The sequence below is a fragment of the Adiantum capillus-veneris genome, chromosome 5 (genome assembly GCF_014529385.1).
Source record: "Adiantum capillus-veneris isolate H3 chromosome 5, ASM1452938v2, whole genome shotgun sequence".
NCBI lineage: Eukaryota > Viridiplantae > Streptophyta > Polypodiopsida > Polypodiales > Pteridaceae > Adiantum > Adiantum capillus-veneris.
This window is the reverse complement of record NC_140935.1, coordinates 69,352,267-69,372,032: the sequence shown is the minus strand read 5'-3', so window position 1 is coordinate 69,372,032 and position 19,766 is coordinate 69,352,267. Positions and strand designations below refer to the sequence as shown.

General features: G+C 42.5%; 1 pseudogene; it reads right to left on the bottom strand.

The window, feature by feature from the left end:
- Window positions 1-1,227: 1,227 nt before the first annotated feature.
- LOC147457496 (FT-interacting protein 7-like) lies at window positions 1,228-18,659 on the bottom strand (annotated as a pseudogene).
- Window positions 18,660-19,766: the final 1,107 nt, after the last annotated feature.

Here is a 19,766-nt window from a genome sequence, read left to right as displayed (position 1 = left end):
ACTAACACTGAGGAGAAGCGGCTGATTTCTACCTATGGGATAGCCACATCCGTCGGTGGTAGTGGCATTGGAGTGTCACTAGGGCCAGCCACAACTATGGATTTCTCAACCACTTCCTCAAGACCCCTAGGGTACTCGAGCCAATGTGCCTTTCCTTCCGTTGCAAGGTTCATGGGGATAACCTGCTGCTCCTTAGTGTCCTTGATAAAGGACTCAACCTGAAGGTGTGGTAAGCGGAGCTCCTCCAAATCAGGTTCCTCGCTCACCAAGAAGATAAATATTGCGAGCCGAGAAAGGTACTCCACCCCCAACTTGCGCTTCTTGAGCGCTGACACCCCTAGGGCTTGCTCGTCCAAGTAATGGCCTGCATCGGTTGCAATTTCTTGGAATCGTTGCAATCACTTGGAGAATGGGCGATCACCTTTGTGTATATAGCACAAAAGATTGCAAGGCACCCAGATCCCTGCATGTGGGGGGATAGATACAGAATATTTTATGATGTGCTCCTCCATGAACACAAAAATCTCGGCAAATGCATCCATGTGAAGGGCAACTGTGGCGTCAAGGTCAGGGAGACGAGTAAAAAAGGTGTGGAGGTCCAACTTCCCTTTGTATTTGGTGTCCTCGAGGAAGAGGATGAAGCGTGACAAAGGGGTGGATGTGGCTGCAGATGCAGAGGTTGTGGAAGCATCCATGTCTAGCCTGGGGTGTAGATAGAGAGTGGAGGAGCTCAAGAGTTGCAACTGTGAAAATAGTGAATGAGTTAGGTGGCCCCCCTTTTATAATGGACCCTTTTTTTAAGACATTAAAAAAAAGGCACTTTCACCAAAAAATGATTTCTCATCCCAATGCAAAAAATTATATTCAAAGGCATGATTTGCCAAAGCAAATCATGTTGATTACAGTGGGGATCAGTTTGAAAATTGCAAGAGTTACAAAGTTATAAGATCGATAGCATAGTTCCATCCATCCCCCAGTCCTCCTCAACCTTCAATTTGTCTTCCATTCTCTTCCCAATCTGCGGACATTCATTACCATAAGCATCCAATGATCGACAAACCATGATGTATTGAAAATGTGGTGGAAGGATTCTCACCTTGTGACCTTGTAAACAAAATTGTGCTTGTTGAAGGGCCTCAAAACCCATAATAACCAAATGTTATCGAACATTACTGAGAGTCCAATGCTTGTTCACTTGGACTGTGTCCAATGCATCGTTGGGCATCTTCACTGCAATGTCAAAGCTTGCAATAGTGCCGTCTACACTTTGTAAGGGAGCCCACACTCCAAGCTTGCACATCCAATGATCATAGAGAAATCGTATGTACAAGGAGGTGCGGGATTTCAAATAGCGCATTCCAATACCTGAAGCTCCAACCTTACAATGGTACCGGTCCCAGTTGTGCATGCCCTCCACAAAACCCCAGTCCTCTTCTAAAAGCCTTCCTAATTCCTCGTAATGCACATATTTACATAGAAGCATTGTGGTAGTCTCCACAAATCCAAACTCTTTAAAAATGTGCACAAAACAATGAATAGGCAAACACCAACTCAAGCCCACAGACCTAGAAGCTTTAGAGTATTTCAAAGAGTTTTGGATATCCATTATCATATTTTGCTTGAAAGATGCTACCGACCACAAATCTGGCACCGGCCACTCCATACTTAATAAGGAAGTTACTTTGATGGGTTCAAGCGTTCCAAACGCTTGTGTAGAAGTAGGGACAATATAGGAGTAAGAATAGAAGAAAATCCTTCTTTGAACCAGTTTGGTTGGGCAAAGATGTGGGAACATTATTGCTCCAATATCCGCATGTATAGCATTGAATGTGCCGGAGAGACTATGTAGTGGCTGCTCCTCCACCAACGTGGATGGAAATATGACTATAAATTCATGACAAATCTTAAGTATGAATCCATAATAACATTACACTGTGATTTCACACCTAGCTTTGTATTCTCAAAACATGTACTTACAATGTGTTGGAAATCGAGGTGGTTGTTGCAAGTGCATGGTTGACATTGAGAAAACATGTTGCACAATGGCTACGGTCCCCTTGTCTTTGCGGTTCTTGAAGCCAAGGAGCTTTCCTTTCCAATGAAGATCCAAGTTTGCACGATTCCGCACACGATGAGGGCCAATAGCAGATGGTTGCATGTATACCCAAGCACTTTTTGTGAACTCTTGTGGCACCCACTCATCATCTACACCTCTAGTGTTGTGGCATGCAAGTGCTGTGACCTTATCCTTTGGCCACCTTTGCGAAGTAGAGTTGGCCATGGTTGAGCAAAGAAAAATAGGAGGAGGAGAAGGACCTTGCTTGTTGCTACAATGTAGGTGGAATAAAGTGATATGAGAAGGTGGTTAACCCTTGTGGCAATGGGAGGAGAAGGTGGATAACCCTTGCTTGGTGTGGCAATGGAAGGTGGTAGGGGAGGAGAGAGGAGCTTCCTTGCTGCAGCAATGGAGATGGTGTAGAGAGATAGAGTGTTGGAGTAGAGGATGAGTGTGATGGTTGCAACCAAGGAGGGGGTTTGGAAAAGGGGTTGTAGAGAGAGAAAAGCACTTTTTGCCTAATAACTACTTTTGGGGGAGCCCTGGATAGCAAAAAAATATTTTTCAAAAGTTTTTTTTTAAAATTGAATTTTAGGGTTTTTGGGTACACGTTTTGACTTTTTGAGGTCAAAAAATGCTTTTTTGACCATAAAATAGTTTTCGGGGGTTTTAAGAAGATGAAATTTGAGTTTTGAAAATTTTGAAAAATTTCAATTTTTTTAGATTTTTTCAAAACCGGATGAAAAAGGAGGGAAGTTGGAGGTTCGATATGGCCCACCCCCCGCCCCCCCACCCCTCGTTTATAAGTGACACGGGGTCACGTTCAAGGGATCTACGGCAGAGGCGCGCTTTCGGCATCGCGCGGATTTTAGACCGTCGGATATCCGCAGCAGGGGGGAGCAAGCTTTATGTACGCACGGACTTGCATAATGTGTACGGATGCGTGTTAGGCGAGTTGGATAGAGCGTGGGAGTCTGAGGGTGAGGTCCGGGGCTCAAGCAGCGAGCACTGTGAAGAGGCGCTAAATTTTTTAGGTCGCGCTCGTTTGGATCGAACTGGCACCGTTGATCCCTCGAGGCGACCCCGTGCTCATTATCAACAAGGCCCCCCATCCCACCTTCTCACTAGGTAAGAGCCCATTTAAAAAGTGTAAAACTACTTTGTCCCCCTACATTTTTGAGGGCATAGAGTGTGTCCACCACCCTCTTCTCATTGGCTGGCCTCTAATTAACCTTAATCCCAAAGGGCCCCTGAGAGGGTTCATATTTTTCCTAATGATATTAATTCAATTTGGAGCGGCTAGACCTAAGCGGCTTTACACGGTGTATCTTAACGCTATTAGCATCCAAATTAACCAAAAGTTGCTAATCTCAAGCCGTTAACTTTAAACCGCTAATCCTTAGTGGCTAGCCCTAAGCAGATTGAAATGGCCAAATGCTCCCCTAATTCGATTTAGAGTTTCTTAAGCGAGAGGCTCTACATAAGGTACCCTAGCTGTCCAAACACGGTGTCCATCTATTAGCCGCCAAATCAAAAGCTGCTAGCCCTAAGCAGACTGAAATGGCCAGATGCTACAACAATCTGGTTTGGAGCAGCCAAACCTAAGCGGCTATACACGGCCTATTCTCACACTTTAAATATGGCAATCTATTATAGCGGCCAAAAAAAAAGTTGCTAATTGTAAGTCACTAACTCTAAGCAGACCAAAATGGTCAAATGTTGCACTGGAACAATTTAGAGTGGCTTAACCTAAGTGGCTTTACACAGTATGTCCTAATCGTCCAAACACGACACATCATCTATTAGCGATCAAACCAAAAGTTGTAGAACCCTAAAGGGCTAGCCCTCAGCATACTAACCACAAACCCAAAGATAGGTAGTCCAACAACCATCAAATTCAACATCAATTGATGACGATCACACACCTTTGCAAAGGACCTCTAGCATGCACCCCTTCTATGACAAGCTTACAACCACTTTGAAAACACAACCCATCCAAATTTGATATACTTTGCACACATTACACTCACACATGAACCACTTGGGTACACTACACACATACTATCATAAGATCAAGAGAGGATGCTCTTGCACAATGAAATTATGTTCATTGCTTACATCCCCTATAATTATTTTAGCATTAGGACATGCACCATACAAATCACCTAATTGTGTATTAGTGGCTCGGATACGCCACCCGTGTTCGACATCAATAGGCCACTTCCCTTTCAAATATAAACTCTTTGACATAAGGTTTACTTTCGAACCATGATCTACCAATGCAAAAACCGGCTCTTCCAAATTTACTATCTTCACCAAAGTTTCAGTAGTAGCCCTGTCCCAATGATTCCATGTAAAATGGCTGCAAGGTACGTCGTCATGATACTCATCCTCATGAAAGCTTACATGCTTTACGCGCCTTGGAAGCACGTGATTGTCCACTATGCTTCCCCATCATCATCCCCAAATTCTTATTCATTAGCACTGCTCAAGACGGCTTCATCTTGTTCATAAATGCTCTACACTCCGTGTGTCCTGGTTGGGTCATTTTCAGGCCCGTACAATATTTGGTGCTTCCTCTTAATAAGATCAATGATGCTGTCATGAAATTCCCCCTTTGCAATACCTAGGATTTCTCCTTGGGTGAACTCCACCCGATTGTTCAGAATCCGCTCGTCAAGAACCCTTTTTACATCAGTTTCTTGTTCAGTATGAGATCTTAGTTCATATGATGGACACGGAGCTTTTCCTTCCTTATTCTCCTTCTCGGCTTCATCCATTGGGACTTCAGGTGGGATAGGAGCCATGCATGAGCTAGAATTTTTTTCCTTCAGTACACCTGACTAGCTATCTTCTTCAAAGTTCCTACGACATCCTCTTCCCTTTTTTGCTTTTCTTCTACAAAAGCCTTATTGTTTTGAGACCTTGCTATATATGCGTATACTGAGAGGGAGTCTACAGGATTTGCCCACCCAAAAGTCTTTCTAATTTTGTTTCCCATTTGACATAGCTTTTGATATCCGACCTTTTCATTTTTGTGTTGTTGTCATAGCATATGGCCAGAAAGTTACCTTTTTGTGAGAAACTTTAATTGGTTTTTCGTGTTATTTTCTTTCAATTTTCACTCCATAAATCAATGCTTCAACTACACTTGCATGATGTTCTTGCAACATCTCTTCCATACTCTTCTTCATACCACCTTTCTCATATTTAGTCTTTAGAGGCAAACTCGTTTCCCGTGGATGTATCAGCCCAGCCTTCCAAAAAAACACGTCTTTATGCTTGCTTCTGCAAATTCATCGCACTCACTCCTAACATGATCGAGAGTGTCGCACCACATGCAATTTTGATTTCCACTTCACCTCTGTGGACCGCCTTGTTTTGATCGAGATAATGAACCTTTTTCTTCAAGATTCACAGCTTTCAAATTGATGTTTAACTCTTGGATTCCCTTCACAAGCTCATCCATGAAAGACTCCTCTAGCTTTGGGGTCTTCTCCTTTGCTGAACCAGGACGCTGGCTTTAGGATTTTTATTGAATTATAGTGCTAAGCTGAACCCATTGTCTAAAACTTCTATTTAGGTTGGCTAGTGTTAGATGCTCCTTCTTAGACTATAATTTTGGATACTTGCTCATGACTATGGTTGCAGGGCTAGTCCATGACCCAAAGAATCAAACAAGAATCTTAGAACAAATTAGATTTTAGTTAAAGGACCATCCTCCTAAAAACGCCCTGGCTAGTAGATCTAGACATTTTCTTGTGAGAAAGGCCAAGAGCATTGTAGCCTCTTATCCTAAGTAATCTCTTGCTCTCTCACAAGGCATGTAATTAGCTTCTGAAACCCTCTCTATAGCAACCTCCCTTGTTCTCAGATGTATAAGCAACCTGGATGCTTCTCAACTTATTTATGAATTGGATGTAGCTACGGATAAAAAGTCTTCTATCTTGCACATGCTTTCTTTTAACGATTGGGTCAAAATATTGGCTACTTTAGACAAAGACACCAAAGATAGGGTTTCTATGATTGTCCAATACATTGCCCAACTACCCATACTTTTGTTACAATACCAACAAGAACTAGCTCAGTTCTCTTCATTAGGGGCTTGATTATCTAACTTTCACAAGAAGTTATGTGGTCTCAACCCAAATTTCATCAATGCCCCCACTACTCCATCTATCCCTCCAACGTGGGGCATCTTTCGTAGAGATAGTGCTGCTCTGGAAGCCATCGGAATTTCATAACAACCTTTGCTCCCTCAGTGACACTAACCTTTTAGAAATGGTGCCCAAAATTTCTAAAGTTTTTCCTTTTTTACCAGTTAGGCAAATTGAAGGTGAGTCCTTTTCTATGGACCATCAGGTTTGGGTCCTCCCCAACAAAGCCTTTTTGGCACCAATCCTTAGTGAAACTTCAGTTTATTTGGCTAATCTTCCAGCATCCATGATTGAAGATCGCAGAATCAAAATCTTGAAAGGAGGATAGTTTTTAGACAAAGGAGAACTCATGAAATCCCCCTTCAACCTTAACTTTGTTGACCATTCTAAGTGCTCCTCTAATGCAGTGTTATACATTCATACAAAAGGCAACATAGAGTTTGCTAAAAGCAATATTGACTTCTACACTGAATCTATTTGGAATGTTTTTTGGCTCTATCTAAAATGTGTATACAAATTCCTTGACCCCAAATCCGCTTGTGAGTCCAGTATCATGTGGTTTGGCCATGCTATCTGGTGTATCCTCAACCACCTTGATCAACTCTTCCCTGAAAAATTGGTGGACTTTTATTTATCCCTCATTTGATCTTGGTTAGGGGGACATGCTAAACAACTAGTGGTTGCTCAAATTACTTTTAACATTTTTCGTGGGCTAATGCTTGATATCCTTAAAGAGCACAAATCTGATGAACCAGGGACTTATCTGACTACTTATGCCAATTATAAAGGTGTCAAGATCATCACTAGTTTAATCAAGCCCTGTATTGAGGATGATGATTCTCCCTCTATCGCTCTCTAGTGTCAAAAGCCTTATTCTCACTTTCCCTATCCTTCCATCCTTGGGGCCTCCCCCCTTCTCATTCATTCCATTCATCAAATGTGAGTTATCAAACACAGCAACAGTCAAAACTGTACGTGGGTCATACACCTCCCATGTGTACTGCCCATTCCAGAGCGGCGCAAAGCTGTCCACTATTGTCCTGCTTCTCACCCACTTCTGCCCATACTTTGCAACCACATAGGCATCAGTAGTGCCTCGTTGATCCTTGGTCTTCATAGGCAAGAACCCAGACCCACTCAGAATCCCAAGCTCCAACACTCCTATCGGAGGCTTCCATATCTGCTTTCCACTTGGCCTCATGTCACTACTGTAATGTGTAGACTCATCCAAAACATGGTATCCGCCATTTAAGCAAACCCGGAGATGAATTCTATGAACTTGCCAGTGTCTTTGGGCTTGGGAGGCTGATTGGGATTGGGTTGACCCTCTGCGGGCTTCTCTTGCACTGTGTGCTTTTCTAGATTGTACCAGCGAGAGGTGACCTGGCGATGATCCACCCGCCGTTCTATAGTCCCAACAGCAATCTGCACTTTTCCCACAACCTGGTCCTTGTTAGCAGACACACGATTCTCTACGGTAAGAATCAGCTGCTCCTCAAAGGGCTCTGCAGCAACAAACATAAGATCCTCGTTCCAAACGGGGTTACTAGAGCAATTACCCGAGGGACGTGTTTGTCCCGTTTGAAAGCCCAGCTCTACCTTCGCTCTGACATTAGGAATCCGGTTTTTGTTTTGTCACCAGGAAGAAGAAGATCCTGAGCTTCAATCGCATTTACTCAAAGATACCATAACCGAGGGGGCAAGTAGGCCTTTGACTTTGCAGCAGGATGTCCGCCAGAATCAGTTTGCCAAGCTTCTAGAAAGGCCTCATCAGCTTGAGTGCCTCTCCACACCAAGACCATAATCTCCCCAAGGTTTGCAGAATGTCCCTTCTTGCCCTCCAGCTTGTACCATTGTGGTGCAAGAGCGCTATCTGGTGGAACCCGTGTCCTAAATACCCAAGAAAGTCATACTTTATAGTATCCTTTTCTTTGACATAGAGCTCCAATAGAGGGGCCTGGAACTTGTCTTTCCCAAAGGCAAACACTTGATTCCACTTGGGATTGAGTGTCTTCTCCACGACACGGGTCTTTACTGAGACATTACCAAGGGTCAGAGCTTCCAGTGATATCTTTGGCTACCAGACCTCTAGCTTTTACCATCTTCACATAAAGGTAGTCCATTCTCTCAACAAGATCGTAAGTGTTTGTCTTCTCTGAGTGTAACATGTTCATCCTCCCTGCCTGTGGTGCTAGCTTGGGATTGGTCTCCCTCAAGTTAAACTCAGCTTGTTGCACCTTTATCGTATGTGATTGTTGCTGCTGTGCATATTTGATCTGTGCTGATGGTTTCGACTCAAATACGGCCTCCTCTAGAGAAGAGTTTTGCTTTTCCACTACAACACTCTACGCGCTTTTCGACGCGTAGTATTTCGATGCGACGTACCTTTTGATGCACATTTCGACGCGCATGGCGGACGTCAATATATATGCGTCGATATGTACGTGGCAACACACGTGCCAATGTCCATCGAAATTGCATAGCAACCACACGTATTTCCACGCGCATATCGATGCATATATCAATGCATAAATCGACGCTCAAAAAATTGGAAAAAAAAATCCCACCCGCGCGCAGACGATCATTTTCGCCTGCGCGCACAGATCTAGCCCTTGCTTCTTGGAAACCTGCAGTGCAGGTATTGTTCCCTCCCCCCCCTCTCCCCCCGGCCCGCCCCCATCTCTCTCTCTCTCTCTCTCTCTCTTTCTCTCTCCCTCAAGCTATATTGTTGTGTGTGTATGTGTAGGAAAGGGAGAGAGAGAGAGAGAGAGAGAAATGTGTGTGTGTGTGTGTGTGTCTGTGTAGGAAATTAAAAAGAGAGAGAGAGAGAGAGAGAGAGAGAGAGAGAGGGAAGTAGAGAGAGAGAGAAAGTGAGAGAGAGGGAAATAGAGAGAGAGAGAGAGAGAGAGAGAGAGAGAGAGAGAGAGAAATAGAGAAAGAGAGAGAGATATAGGGAAGTAGAGAGATAGAGAGAGAGATAGAGAGAGAGAGATCTAGAGAGAGCGAGAGAGTGATGTATGTATATATATATATATATATATATATATATATGTATGTATGTATGTATATATATATATATGTATGTGTGTGTGTGTGTGTATATATATATATATATATAGAGAGAGAGAGAGAGAGAGAGAGAGAGAGAGAGAGAGAGAGAGGGAGAAATAGGGAGAGAAAGAGAGATAGAGATAGAGAAATAGAGAGAAATAGAGAGAGAGAGAGAGAGAGAGAGAGAGAGAGAGAGAAAGAGATAGAGAGAGAGAGAAAAAGAGAGAGAAATAGAGAATGAGAGAGAGAGAGAGATGGATAGTAGGGATAGAGAGAGAGAGAGAGAGAGAGAGAGATGGATAGTAGGGATAGAGAGAGAGAGAGAGAGAAGAAAGAGAGAAAATTAGAGTTAGAGATAAGGAGATAGAGAGAGAGAGAGAGAGAAATAGAGAGAGAGAGAGAGAGAGAGAGAGAGAGAGAGAGAGAGAGATAGTAGTAGATAGAGAAAGTAGTGGTGAAAGAGTTAGCTTGGATGCTGACCATTGTGCGAAAAGGACAGAAACTATCTCTCTATCTCTCTCTCTCCCTCTAGAAGAGACTATGGAACTAAAAGAGGCAAAGGGGTTTTGCCCGCTACATGCATTGTCATGTACACGTACTTGGGTGTGCACGTATGTGTCATCTATATAGGATTTGATCAATAAAAACGAGATTTTGATCCGGTGGTCTTGATCTCCGTACACCTCTGGACCGAGGTGTGCGGAGATCGGGAAAGGCTAGAGAATGTGAAGTAGTTTACATTCTGAGGAGTATATATATTGAGACAACATTCATAATCATTGTTGATGGAAACGTCATCAACTAACATGGAGGAAAACATTGTACGGAGAGTTTGCTAGGGAAACCGTACAGAATCTACGATACGACTCCTACGGAACGGGCATTGATTTTCGCGACATAACACCTACATCTGAGAGAGAGAGAAAAAGGATTATGCGTGAAGGTCCGACCAATCCAGAGCCAAGGATGGAAGAAGAGGAGGGCTTACAGACACAAGACGACGGCATGGAGGAGATGCTAGATGCCTTCTTCTAGCCAAGCGAGGAGAACGCTAACGAAGCAGCACCAGAAGACGTGCGCTTATCTCTTGAAGACATGTTGAGAAAGTTGGCACGTCAACCAATCCATGAAGGCGCCAAAATATATGTGCTTCGTACTTGTCTATCGTTTAACTGTCAGCATTTCAAATTTGCCTTGTGGTTCAATTAGTCGCATTTGTTGTGGTTTGATTTAGTGGATTCTGTGCAGTGTCCCAATGAGTGAGAATATATATTTGCCAATGATATTGAATATTTTCCACTCTGTTGACTGCAGCTCTAAGAGAAAATGGCCGATCAAGAACAAGATATTGGCACCCAATCATTGCCTGATGATCAACAACAAGCGGCTGTTAATGCATTTCAACGCATGAAGTCTCTGGCACATGGCATGTCGGCACAACAAGCGACACGTACTGCTCACCGACTCTCAAAGTGTGCAAATCCAAACCATATGCACTGGAAAGAGATCAATAAAGAAGTGACAAAGGACATGATCAAGACAATATGGCCATGTGAGGACGCAGAGATCAAGAAAGGAAGGTGGAAGGTTTCTAAGTGCAACCATGATGGTATCAAAGATAACGTTGAGAGGATTTATTTGGAGGTTTATGGCCATCCCCTGCACAATGCAGATTGTGCGCTATATTTTGCCAAAATGTTATATGTTCACTTTGTGCAACAGCAACCAGCAGACTTCTCAAGAAAGGAGACAACTGTTGCCACTCATGATTTAAGGGAGAGTTGTGTCACTTTCACCCGAGATGAGCCGGCATTGATAGTGGAAGGCACCAACCTACAGTTAAAGGGAGAGAAGGATATTTACATGACCCAGTTGGCAGAGAAAGATGCAGAAATAACACGTCTTTCTATAGCCACCCAGACACCACAACCCTCACAAGTCTGGATGGAGAAAAGTATTCATCGCTTAAGTTAGGACGTTCAAAATGTGACACAACGACTGAATCCAACACATGTACAAAGGACACACATCAACCACCTTCTCTTGCATCCGGAGTTGGTCCCCTTGTCTACTTCAAATGCATCCTCATCTTCCCAATGTCTAGTTTGCTACATGAATTTTGATGGATGGAGTGGGTACTATACATTAACATGTGGTCACTATTATCATTTAGTTTGTCTTATTGGTTTGATGCAAAACAATAGTCGATGTGCAATCTATTCACAAGATATTCCACAAGGAATATATATTATGTTTGGCATGGCAAACGAATATAAATTCAAGCAAGCACGACCAGAAACCCCTAGCACAATTAGAAATCTGTTTGATGAGTAAGATGTTGCTTCAAGGAAATACAATTGAGATCGACAAACTATGTAATATCGTGATAAACTATGTACTATCGAGAATATGAATCATTGTAATTACTCAAAACACATTTGAATACAAGTTCTTTTACAATGGTTTTTGACGTTTACTCATTCTACTCTCAAGCTATATTGAATTAGTTGAGTTGTTATCTGGTTCTAAGTCTGAGTGTTATGGTTCTCCTTGTAATTCAACCTCCACATCTATTATCAAATTCTCTTCTATTTCCTCTACAGTGCATTGAGATATACCAACATTGAAATCTTCTTCATCTTTGTTTTGACAATCATACAACCAAGTTGGCATTTCCACCTCGTAGCTAGCACTTTCGATGTGATTCAGTATCTTTTCGTTGCAATACATATACACTAATTTCTCTGCTCTATCTGCTAATAGTATGTTATGAATAGTGCTGTGAACATACTTGTACATACTCTAGTTTCTCTTTGTACTTGAATTTGTTGCCCATTGTGCGAGTACTTTCATTGCAAGAGGACGTAAGGTAGAGTAATGCTCTCCACCATTCATCATCCACCACTTCCATGCAGGTTGCTCTTTTGCCATTACTTGTACAAAGTCATTCGCAAAAGGAGTAAAACGTGTTGACCACGTGATAGAAATCACCTACCACCTCCGTATTGGACATCAAATTTAAATTCCAATACTCTAGATCGAGCATGTAAGCCACGCTATGGAGTGGACTATGAGCGCTCTTCCACCTTGCATAAAAATACTTAGCCAAAATTTTCCGTTGTTTGCCAGAGAATGGTAATCGCCACTCCTTCTCTACTACAGACTCTTTCAGCTCTTCAGGATTTTCAAGACTCTGTTGGACTCACCACCATGTCATCCACACTTTGCCCAAGTTTGGCGCCCTTTGATCAAGATTGCGGATTGCAAACATAACGGGAATCATTACATGGTAAGCATCCATTACACTCCTCTACCAAGCAACCTTGTTTACATTGCCACGTAGACATGTAATTTTATCTTTCACTGTTTCTTTCTGCTCAAGTTGCCATTCATCAAAGGCCACGTAATTGAATGTGTCAATCACAGCACATTTATTACGGAGAAGTGATTCCAAGGTATAAAAGTGTGTGCATAACCGAGTTTCAGCAGGAAGTTTCAGTGTCACTGACATGTGCATCCTATACAAATCGAGCACTCTTTGTCGTTTCAAGATAAATTTCACAACCTGACGTGCTGTATCAATTATTTTGGTGAACCATGTGGTTTCTTCGCTAGTGTACCAATCTTTCAGCACCAAGTTCAACCTGTGCGTATTACAACCATTGGAAAAAATGTGTGGAAAGCACTTTTTTATTAATTTACTGGCATTTTTACAATTCTTTGTGTTGTCCATCACAACTTGAACGACATGTTCAACACCAATTTCTTTAACTACATTAATCAAGACCTCAGAAATATATTTGCAACTTTTAATTGCACCAGAACTATCAATCGCCTTTATAAGCGTTTCTCCCCTTGGACAAACTAGCATTACATTGATCAACGGTCTCCTCTAAACATTTGACCAGCCATCACTCACAATCGTACATCCTGAAAGCGAAATATTCCCAAGTATTATTTTGCCAACACGCTCTTTGACTTTGATGTAACATTTGTCCAAGAAAACATTTCTTATCGTGTGATAAGAAGGAGCTGAAAATCCTGGACCAAACTCACCGATTTTCTTCCAAGCAGCCTTCCAATGATTGCTGTCTACCATGACCAAAGTACTTCCAGTAAAGAATATTGCTTTGGCGAGTGCTATTTGTGCTTCTTCTAGAGACTGCACTCAAAAGCTTTGATGTAATGATTTTTGACGCATTTGACAAAGTCCACCTTCATTGTGATGTTTAAAAGGAACACTGCCTGGAATTTCCTCTCCTTGCGCAGGTTGTTCTCCAAGGTTAGTTGGTGTCACAACAGGATCTGCGGAGTTAATATTTGGCTCTGAGAATTCTTGATTCGAAGGCACAGAGCTATATATCTGTCGTCACTTGCCACCCTTTTTGGCGAGCTCTTCTCTCAAACGCTTTGCAACTGCAGGTGCCTGAGAATGTTCACATTTTCTACAATTGTTTTTAGAGCTACCAAGAAATTGATCCCTAATACGTGGTGCCCCGCCAGATTTTGTTGTGTGACAAAATTTACATTGCCACTCCATATATCGGCCGCATATGTTGTGAGCATAATCCCACTCTTTGCTAGGTGCTTTTTTATTCTTTGGCTTCTTCGTACCACTTGTGCCCACATTTTGCTCCATTGCTTTTAAATTAAAACTGAAGACAAAAGAACAAGATGTTCAGTTCTGAAAACATTTTTTCTATTTTCAATATATATTATAATTTAAAAACCATTCAATATGAAAGTAACCATGATGCACAATATGAGATTTTCAATGCATGCTAGTCAATCCACATATCGATCACCTATATTGTGAACAACCATACACATTGCAATGTAGTCTATACATGGCGTAATAACCATAGCAATGCTATGAATCTCTCTATCAATTATTATTACAATGATTATTTATATGTCCACTTTGATTTGCAAACAATAAGACACATCTAATTTCATTTGCTACAAAAAAACAAACGAAAGCAATAAAATATATGATTGGTCATTTCATGCACTAATAATATATCATAATACACAATGTACTCTCTGTATAAACCAATGCATGAACTAACGCAAATAAATCTTCAACATAATCACCCAATTGGGGACTACTTGTACACAGTGAAGGATTGTAGCCCACCCATGCAACCAATTCAATATATAAAAGTTATTTTAACCCAATCAAGGATTATATATCTTATATTGTAAATCAACTCAAATGTAAAACTTGAAGGATCTTTATATGCCCGGTACACTAGTAGAGGACATCCGACCCTTGACTATTGACTCGTCATTTTCATATGCTCATCTTCTAAAACCAATTACAGCCCTCATTTGGACCAATGGCTTCTTTGCAATGAGCATGATTCCCCAAGTTTTCAGTTGTTTTGGTTTCGTACCTTTATGTCGGTAAACGAATTAAAATTTTTTAGAAGTGATTACCGAATTAACAATCACGTTCGCCCAAAAAAAGGATCTGTGACTCTGTAACCTTAAGTCAATTCACAAAGAGATGAAAATACCCGGCACTCGGATACACTCCCCAAGGATTTGCCTAGCTAAAAGTCCAGGGTTAGCACTTTATTTACTATATATAATTACACCCACCGGGCTTTTTCAATTTCCCGTCGGGCCCGCTTGGCTACTGCATATACACGGCGGGCCCGCCGGGAAAATGAAAGAGCCCGGCGGGCCCCGTAGGGAAATTGAAAAAGCGCGGAGGGCTAACCGGTGCTATAGGTTTTTGCAGGTCAAAATCAAAGTCACATTAACAATTAATGTGATCACGTGATTTTTTTATGTAAATACTATAGTTATTTACCTAATCCCCCGATCATGATTATGTTAATGAAATCCCTCGCCCTTATGCAGACGCCGTCACCGTGCCGCCCCACCCGACCAAAACCCACAACAATGCGCCCAACAAGGCCGCGGGACATCCAACGCAGTGCCCCCTCGGGGGTCCGCCATCACCCACAGCTCAATGGAGCTCGCCCACCTTTGTGGTGCCAATGGGAAGGCCTTTTTTTGGGTCAAATACCGTGACTCGTGGCATGTAGCTCTCCATGTGGGATTTCTTCCTATGCCACATGGAAGTAGCCCTCCTTTGGGTAGTCTTCATGGCCTTTTTTTCATATATAAAAAAACCCTTCACACTCATTTGCTATGGCCCCACTTCACAAGTCTGCCATATTTTACCCAGAGGCCAGTTTTCCTAGCCACAAAATCCGTCCGATTTCCATTGTGCCGGTCTCGGGTCGAGAAAGTCTTGCCGCCTTCTGCCCGTTTTGAGCCCCCTATCCAAGGCCATCCAAAAATCGAGGAAATTACCTACAATGTCTTTCCTATCACCTGTCACCAACTTCGACTTGCCATATCTTACTGCCCAAGAACCCGATTAATGTGTTGTCAATTTGTGATGGCTCTTTATGATGCACACTATTACCGGGAACCTTGGCAAGGCCAAAAAGATTCCAGATGGCGCATCCTCCAATGTGGTCATGTGGGCTCAGACCCGGATCCGCCGTGAAAATTTGAATCGACCATAACTTGCTAATCAGAGCTTCGATTCGCAATCCGAGAAGACAGGCATGCTCCGTAACTCGAGCACTACACATCCATCCACTAACACCTCCCTGGGCCACCTGTCCCCAGCTTCCCTGCCCGTGGGGGATCTGCTACACACTCTTCTTTTAAAATTTAGTATCTTGCACACCGGGGCTCTGTTTGACGAGCCGTCTAGACCGGATTCTAGAGCACACTGAACACTACATTTTAGGACAGTGATAGGACACTTCAAACATCTTCATCTGCTACCCCATCTGGACCATCCCGTTGCACTTTTGGTCTAAAAACTGCCTCAGGCATACTTTTTCGCTATCCTTTGGCTGCCTAGGGCTTTGGTACCTGTCCTAGCCTTCTGCACTGCACTTATTTGCCACCTTTTCTTGGCATAGACCATCTCCTAGCTTTGACCAACTTTGGCTACACCATCATTTCCCAGCCCCCTTGTCAAACATTTATGTTCGACCAAAAGCACATGTACAAAACTTTAAAACTGGCACACTAGACTGATGATTGAAAGCACTCACTAAACCATAATTGTATGTACAGGCTATGTACAAAAGCTTCATCTCTTTTCTCTCGCACATTACATGCTTTAGGTGGGTTGTCCACCCCCCTTGACTACAATTTGTTGCACCTTAGGCACTAGATTTCTTTCAAATATAATTTGAGCCGCACACCATTCACCCTGTTCCTAAGAATCTTGCCATTTTCTCTTACCAGCTGGTAGGTCCCATTCGGAAAGGCTTTCTGCACTTTATATGAACCTGTCCACTTCTTCTGGAATGTGAAATCCAGGTAGCTTTTGTACTTCATGACCAGGTCTCCTTCTTCTATCTTCTTATCTGGAAGGTTCTGATTAAACTTGGCAACCCGCTTCTCTCTCTGCTTCACATAGTAGTCTACCGTTGCCTCTCTATCCATCTGCAAAGCCTCTAAACTGGCTATCCGATCATGTAGAACTCCTTGCTGGGTGGCATTGACACGCCACATACCATTCAAAGCACGTAGTTGTGCATGCACCAACAACGCAGCCTCCTTACCATAGACTTGCTGGAATGGAGTGAAATTTGTGGCTACTTTATAGGACCTTCTATACGCCCAGAGACACTTCTCTAGATTTGTCTCCCACTCAGCTTCTTGCTTGTACACATACTTTGTTAACATCTTGACGATTTGACCATTAGCACTCTCAACTAGACCATTGCATTGGGGGTGATCGGGCGAGGAAAGCCGATGCTGAATCTTTAACTTTTCCACTAATGCACTCATGAGCTTGCTTCTAAATCCCTAACCCCTATCAAAAACTAACACCCATGGAACATTAAAACGGAAACAGATGTTATAAGACACAAACTGAGCCACCACATTAGCATTTATTTCCTTCACAGCTTTGGCCTCGACCTTGTAAGGTAGTCAATGGCTACCACCACATACTTCTTACCGCTCGTAGACTTTGGGAGAGGACCTATGGCATCCAGACCCCACTTCTCAAAAGCGCTTTGTGTAATGATGACGCCTTGTGACTCTACTACCAGACGTCTTTCACCTATAGTTTGACACTCGTGGCACATCTTGCACTAGTAATGCACATCCTTCACTATGGAAGGCCACCAAAAGCCTGCTCTAAGCACTCAAAACAGAACTTGGTCTTTGCCTTGATGTCCGCTCTCTTCGTGGCACTGCTCCAGCACCATTCCTATCTCTTCTTTGTACAACACCCTTCTAAGCACTCCATCACGCCCATAGTTCATAAGATCTTCACCTACCAGTGTGAATTTGTGGGCCTTTTGCACCACTCTTCTCCTTTGCAGCCTAGACAAACCCTCTGGACATTTCCCTGTACCCAAAAAACCTTCAATCTCCTTTAGAGTCTCCATACCTGCATAAGTGGCTGGGGCCACATATAAACTTGCAACATGCACCTGTACTTTGCTACTTGCTAGTTGATCCGCCTCTTGGTTCTGCTTTATTCTCACATGCTTGAATTGGACCTCTTCAAAAGACTTCATCATCTTCTTGCTGGAAAAGAACCAATGCTTCAATGAATCTCGTCTTACCTGCCATTGGCCTAACAGTTGCTTGATCACTAGCAATGCTTCTCCCTTCACCACCAACCTTGAAAGGCTGAACTCTATACACTGCTTTAGACCCAAATGCAGAGTGAGATACTCCACCTCATTATTGGTGTGGACATTCTCTAGATCATATGCCTTCAAAAATATAGCTTTGCCGTGTGGGTCGTGTATCATCACACCTCCTCCTACCTTCTGTACTACCCTTTGATACGCTCCATCAAACCACAACATAAAAGCATCCTCCAAATTCGGCTCTTCCTTAGCTTCATCTTGCACCGCCCTTGGATAGGCTGTCAAATCAATAGCCTTGGTGACAAGAATGTCCGCCAAGTAAGATCTACCTTGAACTCAAACTCAAACTCTTGCAGCTCCAACACCCACTTCATAATCCTCCTTCCTAGCACCGCCCTTGGATAGGCTGGCAAATCAACAGCCTTGCTGACAAGAATGTCCGCCAAGTGAGACCGACTCGTGTGATCTACCTTGAACTCAAACTCAAACTCTTGCAGCTCCAACACCCACTTCATAATCCTCCTTCCTAGCTTCAACTGTAGCACTACCTCTGGCAATAGATTATTAGCTGTCAACACAAAAAACTTGTGCACAATCAAATGCACCTTGAATTTCCTACAAGCGAAGACCAGACCTGCTACAGACGGAGGCGCAGTGTCCCTACAAAATACATAAAAAAACATACTACAGATAATAAATCAATAGATCTTCATACCTGCACAATCGTGTACTCGTAAACGCCATAGCAAATTTGACAAGAGAGAGGCAGAGAGCGAGACAGACTAAGCGAGCACGTGCAGGCGCACCTCCTAGAGCAGAGTGCTACGCCGGCACGGCGAGAGAGGAGGGAGGAGAGGAGAGAAGAAACACACAAGCACTGGGGACAATCTCCCCCTGTGCAAGAGTGACCATTTCCCTCTTGCACGTATTTCATTTATAGATTTCTTGAATGGTCAAAGTGATTACAAAACTGGCCGGCCGGTCATAAATGGCCAAAGCTCATAAAGAGCACTTGAATAATAAAATGTACAATATATATATATATACATATATATATACATTCGCATATATGTACAATATATATACATATATATTTCCATTCGCATAGCCTAGCTCGGTCTAGTCTTTTCCACATGTCAGCTGCAATAAATAATAAAATATCAATTCTATAACATACCTCTCCGCCCGGGGAGGTCACCTAATATGAATGTAACCTATCACGTGAGTTCAACAGAAGGGTATTTAAAGTTCTTGAAACTTATAGAAATATATATACAGAAGGGCATTATTTTTTCAAATTTGAAAAAAACTTACAGATTTTTAAAGAAAAGGGTACATTATATTCTTAACAAAGTTCACAGATAAGGGGTTTTACAAACATGTCTTGAATGCACGTGATATGGTAGTTTTACACATAGTGAACCCCCCGAGCCTCTCCGTTGGAAAGCAACTGTCCTTAGTTGCGAAGATAAAAATCTGCAAACAATACTTGTAAAAAACAATGATTAAAAATCTGTATCAAATAGTAAAAGAAAAATCCATAAAATTAGACAACATTGCTTATGCCTACCGTCATCCACATACTGCTTATTCTAGTGTCCCATACCACTAGAATAAGCAGTATATGTCATACCGTGATGAATCAGAATATCATTGGTCACTCTCATCATTCAATAATCAATTTTCATCAATCTCAATGTCCATTCCATAAATACTATCGCGACAAAAAATCATCATATACCAACTCTAAATCCAAATCCAAATATCCTTCATTTCGTAGACCCGGGTAACAAAATCATACCAGTTACAGTGGTGGCCACTCACTGTAGCATGATTTTGTGATCGGTGTTG